Source organism: Rattus rattus, chromosome 2, assembly GCF_011064425.1.
Source record: "Rattus rattus isolate New Zealand chromosome 2, Rrattus_CSIRO_v1, whole genome shotgun sequence".
NCBI lineage: Eukaryota > Metazoa > Chordata > Mammalia > Rodentia > Muridae > Rattus > Rattus rattus.
Window position 1 is genome coordinate 149,472,029 of NC_046155.1, and position 16,601 is coordinate 149,488,629.

Genomic DNA, 16,601 nt, shown 5'->3' on the forward strand with positions numbered 1-16,601 from the left:
TCATTGGGACCCCTTCCAAATGCAGGCAGTCTCCATGGTATTAGTCTAGTTCCTAACACAGAATGCTTCTCCCTTCCAGCAACTTGTGTCTCTGCCACAGCATGAAGGAGCCGACTCCCTCCTTAGTCTACAATGCCCCACCTGTTTGAGTCAGCTCACATTTCTAACTTCACCTTCGACCTCCACCTGCCGTCTCTGAAGCTCACCCAGCCACCCTGGACTCAAGACTTGGAAAAGAGAAACCCAGAGGCTTCCGTGTGGCTCTTTTCACATGATGAACCCATGAGTCAGATCACTGAACTCCAGTTGGATCTACTAGCTTTGCTTCGTTCCTATCTAGAGTGAATGGTCTCGAAAAGATCTCTCAGAGGCCATAAAAAAGTAAACCAGTCCTCTCCCTGATCCACACTACAGAATTCAAAATATATAACCTACTTTTTCTTATTTCATGGCACTGCTGGAAGCCACCAAATCTTAATAAAGACTGACTAATTCACTAAAATAAATATATATCCACATGGCTGCCTATAAAGCCAAAATACATTCAGGATGTGACCATGTTGTTGTGGGTTTTTTTCCACAGAAGACTAAGTAGTCTTCGTGCCTATAGCCTTGTTACAAGGCGCATGTTTAAATACAAGTCTGATGATGGGATGCTTTGGCTCAGGTCCTTATCCATTCTCAGTTTCATCCAGAGCAAAGGCTGGAGTGATGGCCAAGGCCATAAAGATCCTGCCCACTTGGCTTTATTCCTCTCCTACTATTCCCCTTCTCCCTCTTCTACAATCACAGAGGAAGGCAGACATTAAAGGAGAAAGCTTTTAACACCTCATTTGAGGGGATGGAGGCCTGGCTCAACTATTTTTTATTGGATATTTTTTAATTTATACTTCAAATGTTATCCCTTTTCTGGGTTTCCTGTCCATAATACCCCTATCCCAACTGTCCTACCCCTGTTTCTATAAGGGGCCTCCCTGCCTTCCTGCCCTGACACTGGGGCATCTAGCCTTGGGAGGACCAAGGGCTTCTCCCCCCATTAGTGCCCATAAGGGCCATCCTCTGGTACATATGCAACTGGAGCCATAGGTCTGTCCATGTGTACTTTTTGAATGGTGGTTTAGTGCCTGGGAGCTCTGGATGATTGCTACTGATGTTCTTATGGGGTTGAAAGCCCCTTCAGCTCCTTCAGTCCTTTCTCTGATCCCTCCAATGAGAACCTTGTTTTCAGTTCAATGGTTGGCTGCTAGCATTCATCTATGTTATTTGTCATTCTCTGGCAGAACCTCTCAGGAGACAGCTATATCAGGCTCCTGTCAGCATGTACTACTTGGCATCAGCAATGTTGTTTGGGTTTAGAGATGTTTGTATATGGGCTGGATCCCCATGTGGGAAAGTCTCTGGATGGCCTTTCCTTCGGTCTCTGCCCCAAACTTTGTCTCCATGTTTCCTCCTGTGAATATTTTTGTTCCCCCTTCTAAGGAGGACTGAGCATGTACACTTTGGTCATCCTTCTTCTTGAGCTTCATGTGGTCTGTGAATTATATCTTGGGCATTCTGACCTTTTGGGTCAATATCCACTTATCAGTGTGTATCAGACACCATGTGGGTATTTTTGTTGATTGGGTTACCTCACTCAGGATGATACTTTCTACTTCCATCCTATGAATTTCATGAAGTCATTGTTTTTGATAGCTGAGTAATATTCCATTGTGTAGATGTACCACATACTCTGTATCCATTCCTCTCTTGAAGGACATCTGGGTTCTTTCCAGCTTCTGGCTATTATAAATAAGGCTGCTACGAACATAATGGAGCCTTGTTATATGTTGGAACATCTTTTGGGTATATACCCAGGAGTGGTATAGCTGGGTCCCCAGGTAATACTATGTGCAATTTTCTGACAAACCTCCAGACTGCTTTCCAGAGTGGTTGTGCCAGTTTGTAATCCCACCAACAATGGAGGAGTGTTCCTCTTTCTTCATATCCTCGCCAGCATCTGCTGTCACCTAAGTTTTTGATCTTAGCCATTCTGACTGGTATGAGGTGGAATCTCAGGGTTGTTTTGATTTGCATTTCCCTGATAACTAAGGATGGTGAACATTTCTTTAGGTGTTTCTCAGCCATTCGATATTCCTCAGTTGAGAAATCTATTTTTAGCTCTGTACTGCATTTTTAATAGGGTTATTTGATTTTCTAGAATCTCTAATCAAGCAAGTGAAAGATCTTTATGACAAAAACTTCAAGTCTCTGAAGAAAGAAATTGAAGATCTAAGAAGATGGAAAGATCTCCCATGCTCTTGGCTGGATTAATATAATAATTGCAAGATTTGCTAAAAGCAATCTACAGATGCCATGCAATCCCATCAAAATTCCAACTCAATTCTTCATAGAATTAGAAAGAGCAATTTGCAAATTCCTTTGGAATAAAAAAAAACCCAGGATAATGAAAACTATCCTCAACAATAAAAGATCTTCCAGAGACTCACCAACCATGACCTGAAGCTGTATTATAGAGCAATAGTGATAAAAACTGTATGATAATTGGTACAGAGACAAGGAGGTAGATCAATGGAATAGAATTGAAGACCCAGAAATGAACCCACACACCTATGGACACTTGATCTTTGACAAGGGAGCTAAAACCATATTGTAAAAAAGACAGCATTTTCAACAAATGGTGCTGGTTCAACTGGAGGTCAGCATGTAGAAGAATGCAAATCGACCCATTCTAATCACCCTTACAAAGCGCATGTCCAAGTAGATCAAAGACTTCCAAATAAAACCAGATACACTCAAACTAATAGAAGAGAAAGTGGGGAAGAGCCTTGAACACATGGGGAAAATATCCTAAACATAAGATCAATGGCTCATGCTCTAAGATGAAGAATCAACAAATAGGACTTTATGAAATTGCAAAGCTTCTGTAAGGCAAAGGACACTGTCATTAGGACAAAACAGCAACCAACAGATTGGGAAAAGATGTTTACCAATCCTACATCTGATAGAGGGCTAATATCCAATATACACTAATAACTCAAGAAGCTGGCTCAACTATTAAGAGCTCTCACTACTCTTCCACAGGCCCTGAGTCTAGTTCCCAGCCACTTACATCAGTTGGCTCACAAGGTCTGCGTCTGAAGCCTCCCCTGGTGCTTGCACCCGTGTGGTGCACATAAACAAATGCAGACACTTACCTATACGTAATCTTTTAAGGAACCACTGGAAGTAGACATTATGGCATTCATCTTTGTTTCCAGCTGTCTGGAAGCAAAGACAGGAGGATCACAGTAATTTTGATGCCAGCCTGCTGCTTGGTCTACACTGAGTTCCAGGTCATTCAAGGCTACATAATAGGACACTGATTTAAAAAACTAATCCATTCCACAAAGAAGCTCTGCTGACCTAATCAGACCTTGAAGTCAATTCAGGCCTTCAGTTTGTATATGTATGCACCACAGAAGTCTTGGAGATAATTGTTCTTGTTTAAGCAAAACAAGAACACTTAATTGTGCATTTAATTCTGTGGGTTGCTGCAGAGCCTGCGCTGTCTAACATGTGTATGACCCTTTCTTAACTCAGCTGCCTTTTCTTCAACCAAAAATAGACTCTTAAAAGTTAGGTTTATGTAACTTTTGAGTTTTAAACAATCACGGTTCAGATTGTTACATCTAAGAATTTGATTAAAATTTTTAGTTTACAGAAGAATAAAGGAAAGTTTAAAAGGAAAGAAACCAGGTAGGTTTGTCTTTTGATTTTCCACCTACCTCTGATATTACAAATCCCAAATAAACATTCCCTCCCACCCTCTCTCTCTCCCTCTCCCTCAAACCCTCTCCCTTTCCCTCTCCTCCCCTCCCTCTCCTCTCCTCCCTGCTCCCTCCCCTCCCCCCCCCCTTCTCTCTCTCTCTCTCTCTCTCTCTCTCTCTATATATATATATATATATATATATATATATATATATATATCGATCATCTCATGTGATGAGAAGAGGTGGGTGGCCAAATTAATAATACTGCTGCTGAGGAAGGGAGACAATTATATCTTGTTTACTTCATTCATCAGTCTCTGGATGCATTTAAGATGCAGCATAGCTGTCCTCTGTGACTGACATCTACATCTGTGTTTGTTTGTGGCTTCACTTGTCAAGCTAAAGTTTCATTAGCATTTATTCTCAGTTCAACTTCAAAAGCACTGAATGCAGGCCTGCAAGAGGGAGCTGCCTTGAATTACAGAGCTGTTTTCAAAAAGGTTGAACTGATCTGCAGGACACAAAGCTCTGACCATGGTTCAAGACAGATTTGTATGCACTGAAAACTACTGTGGAGACAATGTAAAGAGGAGTGTGTGAGCAACGCTGGTCTTCACATGTTTCCCTCTTCCCCTAGAATTAGCAGGCAAATGCTTGGGAAGTCTGCATGTATACCATGCCCTGAAAATGGAACTAGGAATGTTAAATAGAATTCTGTTGAGTATAGAAAGCTACAAAACCTAGGAGATATCTTCTGATTTTCATTAGCAATATCTCAATATTTGAGATTTGTCTTGCTTTTCCACTTATGTATGACAGGTGGTGAACATGAATGCAGATGCCCATGGAGTCCAGAAAAGGGCATTGGGTTCCCTACAATTGTAGTTAGAAACGGTTATCATCCTCTCAATATCATACCTAGGAACAAAATAGAGCTCAGATTCTCTGGAAGAGCACCAAGCATTCTTAAACATTGAGCCCTGCCCCAAGATACCACCATTTTAAGACTAATATGGCCATGCATAACTGGGCAAGACTAAGCAAGAGCTTTGTGCATTGCAATGAGGAAACATTATTATAAATCATTATATTAAGTGAAATAAGTCATATTCAGGAAAACAAATATGTCTGACAAATATGCAGAATCTAGCTTAAAATGGAAAAGAACACAAAAGTACATGAGGACACAGTGACAAAGATGAGGGCAACTATGACAGAACAGATAGACAGGTCACGAGAGGGAGGCCAGGGCAGAGGGACAGAAATATAACCAGAGGAGGTTTCACACATATGAAAATGTCATGAACAAACCCACTATCCTGTACGGTTAACATATACCATTCTAACAAGTTTAAAAATGAAAAGCTCTTTTGTCCAGCACTCCACTCAACAATTCCTTGTTCAAGAATATATTCAATGATCCAGTCATTTAGTAACACACATGGTAATCCACAACACAGGCCCCCTGAGCTCTAACTGGGTGATTACTTGATAGGAAACAAAAGCTAGAAGTATTCCCCCTGAGCAAGAGCCACAGTTAATGAAAAAGAAGATTTCCCAGGTTGGTATAGCTGCCCTCAAGTCTGTGGATGGCTCTATGTGGAAAGGATTTCAGATCTCTGAGTTTCTCTTGTTTGGAGTGTTTCTTTCTACAAAGTTGCCATCTTGATCAAGGAAGTTGGAAATCTTATTAAAATACCACATGGCTATAGACACAGCTAATTGGGAGGCTGAGCTAGGAGCATAGTCTGAATCTTTGGGATGAGAAAACACCCTGTCCAACTCAGTGAGTGCCAAACCCTTCTTTAGCAAGGATCTCTGGGTAAGTAGGGAGGAGCTGGGGACCTGTGTTCATACATCTGCATCTTCAGCCTCATTTATATGTTTTAGTTACAAGTTGGCACTTAAGGAATATCGTCATGCTATCTTCAAATTCACCATGCCTCAGGCATTCTTCAACCTACACACACTTCAGAAGTCCAGCTAAACTCTCTTCATTTTGTTAGTATCCTTTTGAATCCAAAACTCGGTGACAGCATATGCTGTCGATGATGTGAAGAAAGAGGAACACTCCTCCATTATTGGTGGGATTACAAGCTGGTACAACCTCTCTGGAAAGCAGTCTGGCAGTTCCATTATATACTGGACATAGTACTACCTGAGGACCCAGCTATACCATTCCTGGGCATAGACCCAAAAGATGCTCCAATATATAATAAGGCCATATGTCCCACTATGTTCATAGCAGCCTTATTTATAATAGCCAGAAGCTGGAAAGAACCCAGATGTCCTTCAACAGAGGACTGGATACAGAAAATGTGGTACATCTACACAATGGAATATTACTCAGCACTCACTGATAAGTGTAATATTATCCCAAAAGCTCAGAATACCCAAGATACAATTCACAGACCCCATAAAGCTCAAGAAGAAGAATGAACAAAGGGTGGATGCTTCAGTTCTTCTTAGAAAAGGGAACAAAATACTAACAGGAGGAAATACAGGGACAAAGAGTGGAGCATAGACTGAAGGAAAGGTCATCTAGAGACTGCCCCACTTGGGGATCCATCCCATATGCAGCCACCAAACTCAGTCACTATTGCTGATGCCAAGAAATGCTTGCTGACAGGAGCCTGATATGAATGTCTCCTGAGAGGCTCTGCCAGAGCCTTACTGATACAGATTAAGATGCTTGCAACTAACCATCCGACTGAGCATGGGGACACCACTGGAGGAGTTAGAGAAAGAACTGGAGGAGCTGAAGGGATTTGCAACCCCATAGGAAGAAAAACAATATCAACTAACCAATCCCTCAGAACTCCCAGGGAGTAAAGCACCAACCAAAGAGTACACAAGGGAGAACCCATGGCGCCAGCTACATATGTAGCAGAGGATGGCATTGTCTGGCATCAATATGAAGAAGAAGCCCTTGGTCCTGTGAAGGCTCTTTTTCCCAGTGTAGGGGAATGCCAGGGTGTTGAGGTGGGAGTGGGTGGGAGGGGAAGCATCCTCTAGAGGAAGAAGGAGGGAGGATGGGAGAAGGAGGAACAGAGAAAAGAGGATATATAATATTTGAATATAAATACATAAAATGTCCAATAAAAAAACTCCCTTTAAAAAAAAAGAGACCAAACACAATCTAAAAAGACATCTCCAAGATAAAAGCCCATTTTATTAATGTATACACTTGTAAACTACTAGGACATTTTTCTTTACAATTTCGAAATTCTAGAAAATTTGTGTCTAAACTATTCAATATTATAATTTTCTAAATTGGTATCCATTCAGTAATGCAAAAAGATCATTTGTTAAGAACATAAAGGATTATTTCATAATATGAAGAAAACACTAAGGGAAATTTCTTCAATTTATATTTTTTAAAAACAAGAGGTAGAAGGGGACTATCAGTTTTTAAATAGTAGTTATCATCATATAATTTTGGATATAATTAACACAGAAGATAACTGTCTATAAAAGGACATAATAAGTGATGCTTTGCACAGAATATTTCATTTTCTGTTTTATCAATTATTTACTTACTACCATTATTATTACATTACTATCTGAAAAAGACTCCAAACCCTTCCTCCCTGAGGTAAATAATCCCTTCCTCATTTGCTTTCAATCACGTATTTTGTTTTGTTTTGATAAAGTGTTCGAAGAATAATGTTTCTCATGCTTGAGTGCAGAGACCCTAAAAGTTCCAGGGTGTATTTTCATGGGTCCTCCAGTCCTTAGTAATAATCTTATATTTGTATTCATTTAAAAATCTGGGAAGCAAATTTAAGCTTTTTATGAGTGTGGAACTAATAAATATGAACAGTGGACTATGTCATTACGTGACAAGAGAGTAACTGTACCGTTGTATTATATGGCTGCAGAACTGACTGACTTGGTTCTATTATTGTTTGATTCACTCGATCCTGATAAGGATTTAAAAAAAAATGTAAGAAACAAAGGGATGACATGGCTGACAGCTCTATGGAGATGGAAAAAAGAAAAAAACCTGAGGCTTTGAAGAGTGATAATACTTGAGGCATGATAAACTCGATGAGTTTGGGCTTCAGTAGCCAGGGCATAGTTACACAGAAGGTGCTGGTTTAAATTCACCAAGATAGAGAGACTTAATCAGAGACAAAGAATCCTGCCAATTTTATAATCAGCTACCGGGATAAGAAGTACAGCCTTGACTTTACATTCCATATCTTAGCAACACCGTTCTGATCATCTGCAGAAAGAGTCTGTAAGTCACCACGGGTTGGTTTTTTCCCCCTTTAGAAACTAGTCTGTACCTTGCTGAGACTTGAAAAGCACCATCTTTAGGAATCAATTAAAATCCCATTAATGCTGGTGAGTGTGCTCAGTAATAAAGACAGATACAAAGTAAATATACAAAAATCGATACCGTCCTTAAACACCAGCAATAAAAGGGCACAGAATATAATAGGAAAAAGATAATTACCATATTAGCGGCACAACAAAAGATAACCAGAAATAACATTACCTAGAAACACCCAAGAGAGCATATGTTGTGAGCAAGGGAGGATTATGAAACTATCTAGAAGCTCGAGAACTCTTGGAGAAATGTAAAGACATTTACAATAAAGCTAAATAATGACCAGTGGGCTATTAATCTGAAATTTAATTACACGTCTAATTCGACTTCAATTAAATCTCACATAGGATTATTACTGGAATGTGACCGTGACGGTCTAGTGGAGAACAATGAACTGGTGGGAACAGCCAAGAAAATTTAACAAAAGGTGAGAAATGGAGGAAGAGGAGTCAGTTTTTATCAGGGATGTGTCCCCCGATTGACTGCTATGGCTCCCGTCAATGACCCTACATCCATGCTGGCAGTAATAATTGGGCCAGGGATGTGTAAAAGGAAAACATGAAGTTGGTAGGGTGGTCTAACTGGAGGAAGCCTGGGAGGAGTTGGAGCAGGTAGAAGATTTGGATATGATCAAAATACATTGAATATATTCATTAAATTCTCAAAAAATATGTACATTTTAAAGATGTATCTTAATTGATATTAGGGAATAAAACACTGGCTGTTTTTCCAAAGGACCTGGGTTCAATTCCCAGCACCCAATTGATAAGATTACAGCTGTATGCAGCTCCAGTCCCAGAGCATCTGATGATATTTTCATGAGTTTGTGGGTACCAGGCATTCATGTGGTACACAAAACAGAGGCAGGCAAAACACTAGTACATAGAAAAGTAAGTAAAATCAAGACTAAAAGTATTTTAAAAGTAGATTTAATTAAGTAGACTGAATGAGATCTCACAGAAAAGGTAGAGACTTCTTTAGGCAGCCTGAGATCAAGGGTGTGAAAGAGAAATACACACCTTTGTAAAGTGTATGAACATGTATGTACACCTGGAGCATCGTGTCCAGGAAACAATGCCCATACATGGCAGCCGTCTGCCCAGAGCATAGTTTGAGAAAGGCACAGGACCCTACATCCCTGGGTTCTTCACTTTCTCATCCACAATGAAGTTCCTTTAATCCATTTTAAACATAAATACTGTGATTCTAACCCTCACAACGGAGACGTGTTCTCATTTCCAGCCTGACACCACTACACTGTCGTCTGACGCTGTGGATTGCTTTCAGTGATTGGTCTCTGCCACAGTCCTTCGACCTTAGGGGTCTACCAGTCCATTCATCTGCGGTATGTGTTCTTAGTCAGCCTTCCTGTCTTTGCTTCCCTTTGTCTCCCCTATCTAATTGTTCTTCTAACCCTAACTTCATTGGCCATCTGTTCACTCCATACTGTGTGAAATTTACCTGTCCACCCTTAATGGCCTTCACTCAGCCAATTCAATGTTTCAGAAACAAAAGCTCTGTCAATTGGCTTTAGAGCATTAAGTGAACTGTGCTATCCTTTCCATTTGGCTTCTCTTGCTCATCTCCAGGAGAACTACTCACACCTCCTCTAACCACCACAACCCTATGTACACTCCCCTGTTCCCAACTGCTGGACACTTCACACTCTGCCAAGAAAACAAACTGCCTGTTGTAGATGATTCATGACCCCACCACCACCACCAAATCAGCTGCCACTGGTATTCAACTTGTACTTCTTTGTGAGTGGATTCAGTGGCTGAGAGGGGAAGGAGAAGAAGTCATGGAGTTAGATGGGATATTAGGGTCCATACGGAGTGTGCATAGCAAAGGGCGGGTATGAGTTAATTGAACCCACTGATAAAATCACCAAAGAAATAAAAAAATCTTTAAAAGTCCACTCTCCTATGCATCACTACTCTCTTTACTTATAGATGCCAAGCCAGTTGTCCCCTCAAAGACCTCTTCTCTCTTCCTACATTGTTAATTTCCTTTGACGTTTTCTTATCTATATATGTATATACTCTGATATCTCTCATTAAAAATACATGCACAAACTTCAACTTTTCATCTCCCGGCTGTTACTATCTGCTTTTCTTCTGCTATTCAAATCTTCTCAAGTAACTTCCCAACATTTTATTTCATTTCTTTCACTCCTGCCCTATACCTTTGGGAAAAACTCATCACAATCACCAACAATGGGCCTCTTTACCATTCAAAGACACATATCTCACGTTTCATTAAACCGTCCTCCTTCAACCCCTTCCAAGGATTCTGCCTCCCCTGTTAAAGACAACGTCTAGCTCATTTGTGCACATTCTATTTACTCTCTTTGTTGGCCTTTTCTTCTCCATCAAAGCTCTAAACCCAAAGGTTCCTTAGGATTTGGTTTGAGTCAATACCATTTTATTAATGATTGCAACCATTTTTGTAATTTTAAATATGGTGCATATGTTGTTAATGGCCAAATCTTTATAACCTGTATAGACTAGTCTCTTGTACTCTCATATTCCAAGTTCATACTGGTCACCTCTGCTTGAATTCTTTCAGAACCTCATAGAATGTGACCTTGCATGTCTCTCTCAAAACAATGCCATTGTGCACAGTTATGAAACCAGACACTTTGGATTAATCCTCCTTTTTTCTTTACACCCTCCTATTCAGTTCATCAGAAGAATTACTCACTCATTTGTAGTTCTCAGACGGATCAGCCTTCCACCAGTTTCACTGTTATAGTTCTCTATCTATCATCTGTCTATCCATCTATCACCTTTCATGTTTTATCATCTGTCATCTATCTACCTACCTATTTACCATCTATCTAACTACCTATCATCTATCAATCAATCTACCTACCCACTAACCTCCCTTTTTATCATCTATTTATCTACTTACCTATTTTCATCTCCCTGTTTGTCTATCCATCTATCTCTCATGTTTCAACTGTCTACCTATTTATCATCTACCTACCTATCTCCTTCCTATCTACCCTCTAACTACCTACCTACTAACCTACCTTTTAAGTATCCATTTATCTGCCTACCTAGTTCTCATCTAGCTACCTAGCTGGCTATCATTTTGGAAGCCCGAGCTCCCCTACCTTCCCCCCAATTCATTCTTCACAAAGCATTAAGTGGATCCTGTAAAAACACACAGGCCACCAGTCAGCCCTGTGCCTAGATTCTTGCAGTATTAAATCTTTAAAACACATCAACATCAGCTCCAGGCTCTTCATGATGTACACCCTGTCTTTCTCTTTTACTTCATGGTGGCCTCTTTGTACCATTTCTCTAAGGCAAATGGCATTCTCTAGACCACAGTGTGTGTTCTTCAACCTTACTTTAATTTCTAAAATGTATTCAGATCTGCGTCCACTTTATTTCCTGATTTTACCACATAATGTCTACCTGCCACACCAACCTTCAGGAGTTTACCTGTTGTTGATTTTATACATATGCATTTCAATGAAAGGAAATAGCACAAAGCAGATTCCGTTCTCTGCAGCCACTGCCAAGGTGATAAAATAAATACTGTAAGATTCGGCTCCCAATATTGTTGGGACCCTGGCTTAGAATGCACTGCATGAATATCTCCCTGACCTCCCATTCACCCCTCAGTTGTTTGGGGGCTTTGTCACCTGCAAGCCCCCAGGTCAGGATGGAAAAAGACTGACTGTTTCCAGGACGAAATGAGAACCGTGGCCATGCAGTGCGAAGGCTGCTGTCTCCAGAGTGAGGTTCGTCTCCAGGTTCTTGGTGCAGACGCAACCGCTGACCGCTACTTGTGGCATAGGTTACAGGTTATATAAACTAACGCTCTCAGTGACTCTCTACAGGAGTTGTTGAGCTATGATCCAAGCTCTAAGATCCCATTTCCTGCTCCCTCCCAGTCTGCAGGCTCACAGCAATTCAATGTGGTCCAATTGCTGAAAACAGCACTATGACATCAGGAACATACGGTCCTCACCAGGGTCAGAGTTCGCCATCTTTTAACAATGGTCTCTACACTGTCCATTCCATCTTGGATAGTTCTGATAAATCCTTTGTAGTTAAATACCACTATGTGGTTTTGTTTCCAGTTTACAATACATTGTTCCAAGAGAGCTCATACCGTAGCTACCAAATGAGAAGAGATAGACTTGATTGACCATGATGTATTTAGGCCAGATGAAAACAAAGTGGGATTTCTAACATGCTTTTCAAAAATGATTCCCCAGTGGTTCAAATATAGCAAGAGAAGCGAAGGAGTCATCATACCTCAGAGTGGGGCCACCTGCCAGCTCCTAAAACCTTCACCAAAGCAAACAGGCTTCACACACATTGCCACTGCTGATTTAATTCCAGCAAAACACTATCTTTGGGATTGTTAAATCAATGTAGTTAATTTAAATCTATTGGCTTACAGATTCGTTTATCCTTATAGTAAACTACTTTTTGTAATTCTATATGGTCTATATTTATACCTTGGTTTACAGTTGTACATATTTAAGATCTGTTAGAATAAAGATAATTAAATCAGGGCCCGTATTTGCTTGTCTTTTTGTTCTCATTTAAAAGTTTGCAAATATTGGTATCCAGGGAGATGGTTCCATCAGTAGAGCAATTTTTGCACTTGCCAAGGACCCAAGTTTAGATGCCAAGTCTCCAGTTAAAAGGCCAGGCATAGCAACAAACGCCTGCTCTTTCAGCAGTGAGGAGACAGAGACAAGAGGATCCCTGGGCTCACTGGCCAGCCAAGCCTAACTAACTGGTGAGCACCAGGCTCACTGAGAAATCATCTCTAAGGGGGTGGGGGGTAGGATGATAGGGGAAGATACCAGACATTGATCTGTGGCCTCCACACCCACACATATACAAACGTAAATGCATGCATGCATATATACATGAGAAAGAAAAGAAAATGTGTGCATACTGTCTAGTATAGAAAGACGGACTTTAGAATCCAATTGACTGAGCACACAGCTCAGCTCTGCAAGCATCAGTAATGTGGGCTTACGGACCCTTGCATACATTTTCTTTAACATAGATTCTCCGGGGTGGTAGAGGGCATTCTAAAAAGTGACAAGGTAAACGTCACTAACCCTTCAGCCTAGAGTTCACCGTCTCAGACATACGCTAGAGATAAGCTTGCTTTCTTTTCAGTTCACTGTCTTGTACACGTGTAAAATTCAGTCCCACTGGGTGTTCAACGTTGCTATTTTCATGGTTATTTTGAAAATGAAGCTGATTAAGTTGAGAATAAAGTACACATAGGGCGTCCATGATGGTGTTTCCAAAGATGATGGACTAAGCAGGGAAATCTCTTCTGAATGGGAACAACACCATTGCATAGGCAGGAGGCCTGGGCAGAGTAAAAGAGAAAATGGCAAAGCCAGAGGTGGAGCCAGTACCCACCCTCCCCATCTGTGCCTCTGACTTACAGTGAGGTTGATAAAGAGACGAGTGGTCTCCTTGCCACATCCACATGCCAACACTGAGTTCCTGCCCAAGTGGCCATGTTTAACCAATCGTGGATTGAAGCCAGTGAAACCTGTAGCAAAAATAGATCCTTTTTCCTTTTAAAATGTTCAGGTGGATGTTTCATAGCCATGGTGGAAAGCAGCAAACTGTGTTACACTAGTTCCTTCACTCAAAACAACCCAGCCAGGGATGGACACTAAAAGACAACTGGCACAATCCTGTTGATGTGAAAATTCAGCTTTTAAATCCATCCTTGTGTGGAGACTTGGACCATGGTCAGTGGAAAATCTTGGAGACAGTTTTACCACATCTCCTTTACTCTCAGGTTACTGTTCTCTGCCCAAGGTATGATCAAAGGAGTCTGTCTCTAAATTTCCCCAGTGAAGTCTTATGACATAGCTTCCTGTCAGGTGTGAGAGAGAACCAATTTCATAAATAATGTACAGAAGGCATTTGTGGAAGGGAAAAGACAAGCTGGAGACGCATGGCGAGCTGTAACAGCTTTAAAGCAAGGACAGAGCTGCTGGCCTTCTATTTTCTCACCTCACCGTCTCTCCTCTTCATCTCCGCCTCTCTCTCTCTCTTCCTCCTCCCTCTCCTTCTTCCCCTTCTTTCTTTCCTCTTTCTCCCCCTCTCTCCCAGCACCCTTTCCTCGCTCCCCTGCCTCCTTATAATCACACCCTTTTAGAATCTTTAAGCCAATTGCCAACTCATGCTATGAAGAGAATGCATAATAGCTTTATAAATTATAGTACATCAGAGTACAATTATTTTTTCTAATGACCCAAGATATAAGCAATAATTAAGCTATGCTCCATGAAAACACGGGTGCACCTGAATGCCCAGTGACACTGGGAGAGCTGCTCTCTCCCATATTTTTATCCAAGATTGCAACAGAGGCCAAAGAAGTTAAAAAGCCAACACTGCTGATAGAGAAATTCTCCACCCAGGCTCGAGAGAACTCAGCATCGAGATTCTAATCTCTATATGTGATCCAGTGCCACCACTTCTGGGTATGTCCCTGAAGGCTTGTAAATCACCACAGAGAAGGCTGGTAGCATAGCCACATTCGTTGTTATGCCGTTCATAATACCCCACAGAATGAGCATGGGTGCCTGCCAATAAAGGACTGGATAAAGAAAATCTGTTACACAAACAATGACATTTTCATTGTATTTTGATGATAGAGGGTGCATGCACATGCACATGGCTGCCCACGGACCCAGAAGAGGAAGTTGAATGTACTGGAACTGAATGGACAAGCACTCTTAACCATAATCCCAATCATCTGATATTTTATCAGCATGAATGTTAAAGGAAAGCCATTAAGATGTCCCGTCGGCAAAATCCTTATCAGCCAATCATAATAACATGGCATTGATCGCTATGACCCACATAGTAGAAGGAGAGGAATGACTCCCATAATTTGTCCTCTGACCTCCACATGTGTGCCATGGCATGCTCATCTGTGTATACACACATAGAGGGATTTAAATGATAGAACTCTTACAAAATACTGGTATTTCTTGATGTTCTGAAACAGAACTGAGCTCTCACCAAAGGAAGACTATATAGAATCAATAGTCCCCAGAAAAAAGTGAGAGGCTATGGAATTGGCCACTAGGAGTCTACCAGGTTTAAGTTGACCTAACTACCCTCCAGGATGCTCTTCCATAAGACAAAAGACCCTTCCCTGTGGCTCAGGCATGAGGGCTACAGAAGGCAACCACATTATAGTATGATATTTTTTAATTGTTCATTTTATGTATGTAAGTACACTGTCACTGACTTCAGTTGCACTAGAAGAGGGCATCAGATCCCATTACAGATGGTTGTGAGCCACCAGGTGGTTGCTGGGAATTGAACTCAGAACCTCTGGTAGAGCAATCAGTGTCCCTAACCATTGAGCTATCTCTCCAGCCCTGTATTGTATGTTTTTATTGACACAATAAAGACTGAGTCAGGTGACCATGACAATATTAACATATCTTGTCAGAAATCACAGTACAGATCATCCTGTAGATCGTGAATTTCTTTGATTCAAAAAATCACTAAGCAGAGGTTTGCTTTTTGGTTTTGGTTTTTTTGTTTGTTTGTTTGTTTGTTGTTTCAGTTTCTTTCCGTTAGCATTCTCTTGCAAAATGTCTCTTAAGGCCAAGTGTACATGTGCCTAAGAAGAAAATGCAGGGTTTCCCTCATCCAGGACCTTCTCTTTCTTATGGACATATACCCTCTGGCCACCTCTAGACTTCAGCCTTACCTCAGCTCCTTCTCACCTCCTTCACCCTTTGACCCTCCATGTCCTCCAGCCCTGAGTAATTGAAGGTGGCGAGTCTGTGTGCTTTTTGTTAGAACCCACAAATCAAGGAGCTGACACCAGAAACAAGTCAGCACACAGCTTCCTTCAAAGAAATATCTTTTCACAAAAAGAGTGCAAATATAAAGCCGCCTGCACTAATACACTTAGTAACATACTTGATTTAAATTCTAGAGAAAGCTCCATTTCTTATTGTAATCTAGAGCTGCCCTTCGAAGACTGACAGTTTTGCATTTCTTATTCTCCAAGATTTAGCTCTGTGTACCCATCCACATGCGATGAATGTATTGTGAAAATGTACTTAGTCCTCAAGGAACAGAGAGAAGTGAGGGACACATACCAGTAAGTAGGGAGTGATGTTTGAAGTGAAGGTGAGGAAGTCCCCAGAAAAACAGATCTGGCATGAGAAGCTTCGAACAGAAAACAGAGAATATAAAGGAACCACTTTGAATGCATGAGAGGCACTGGGGTAGCTCTGTATAGTTAATTCAGACACTCTAATCTTGGTCTATGGTGGGGTGCCAAAAAAGATGTGGCATGCTTAAGGTCAGATACAAGAATGAGGGGAGGCCTCATTGAGGCATGTAGAGATGGGACAGAGCACACATCCACAGATGAGAGCTAGCTAACATCATAGACACCCCAGAAGGTGGTATTGGTACAAAACTAATTCCAGAGTCAGTCACCAGCAAGGTCCAGCTCTTGGCTTGAATGGGGCTAAA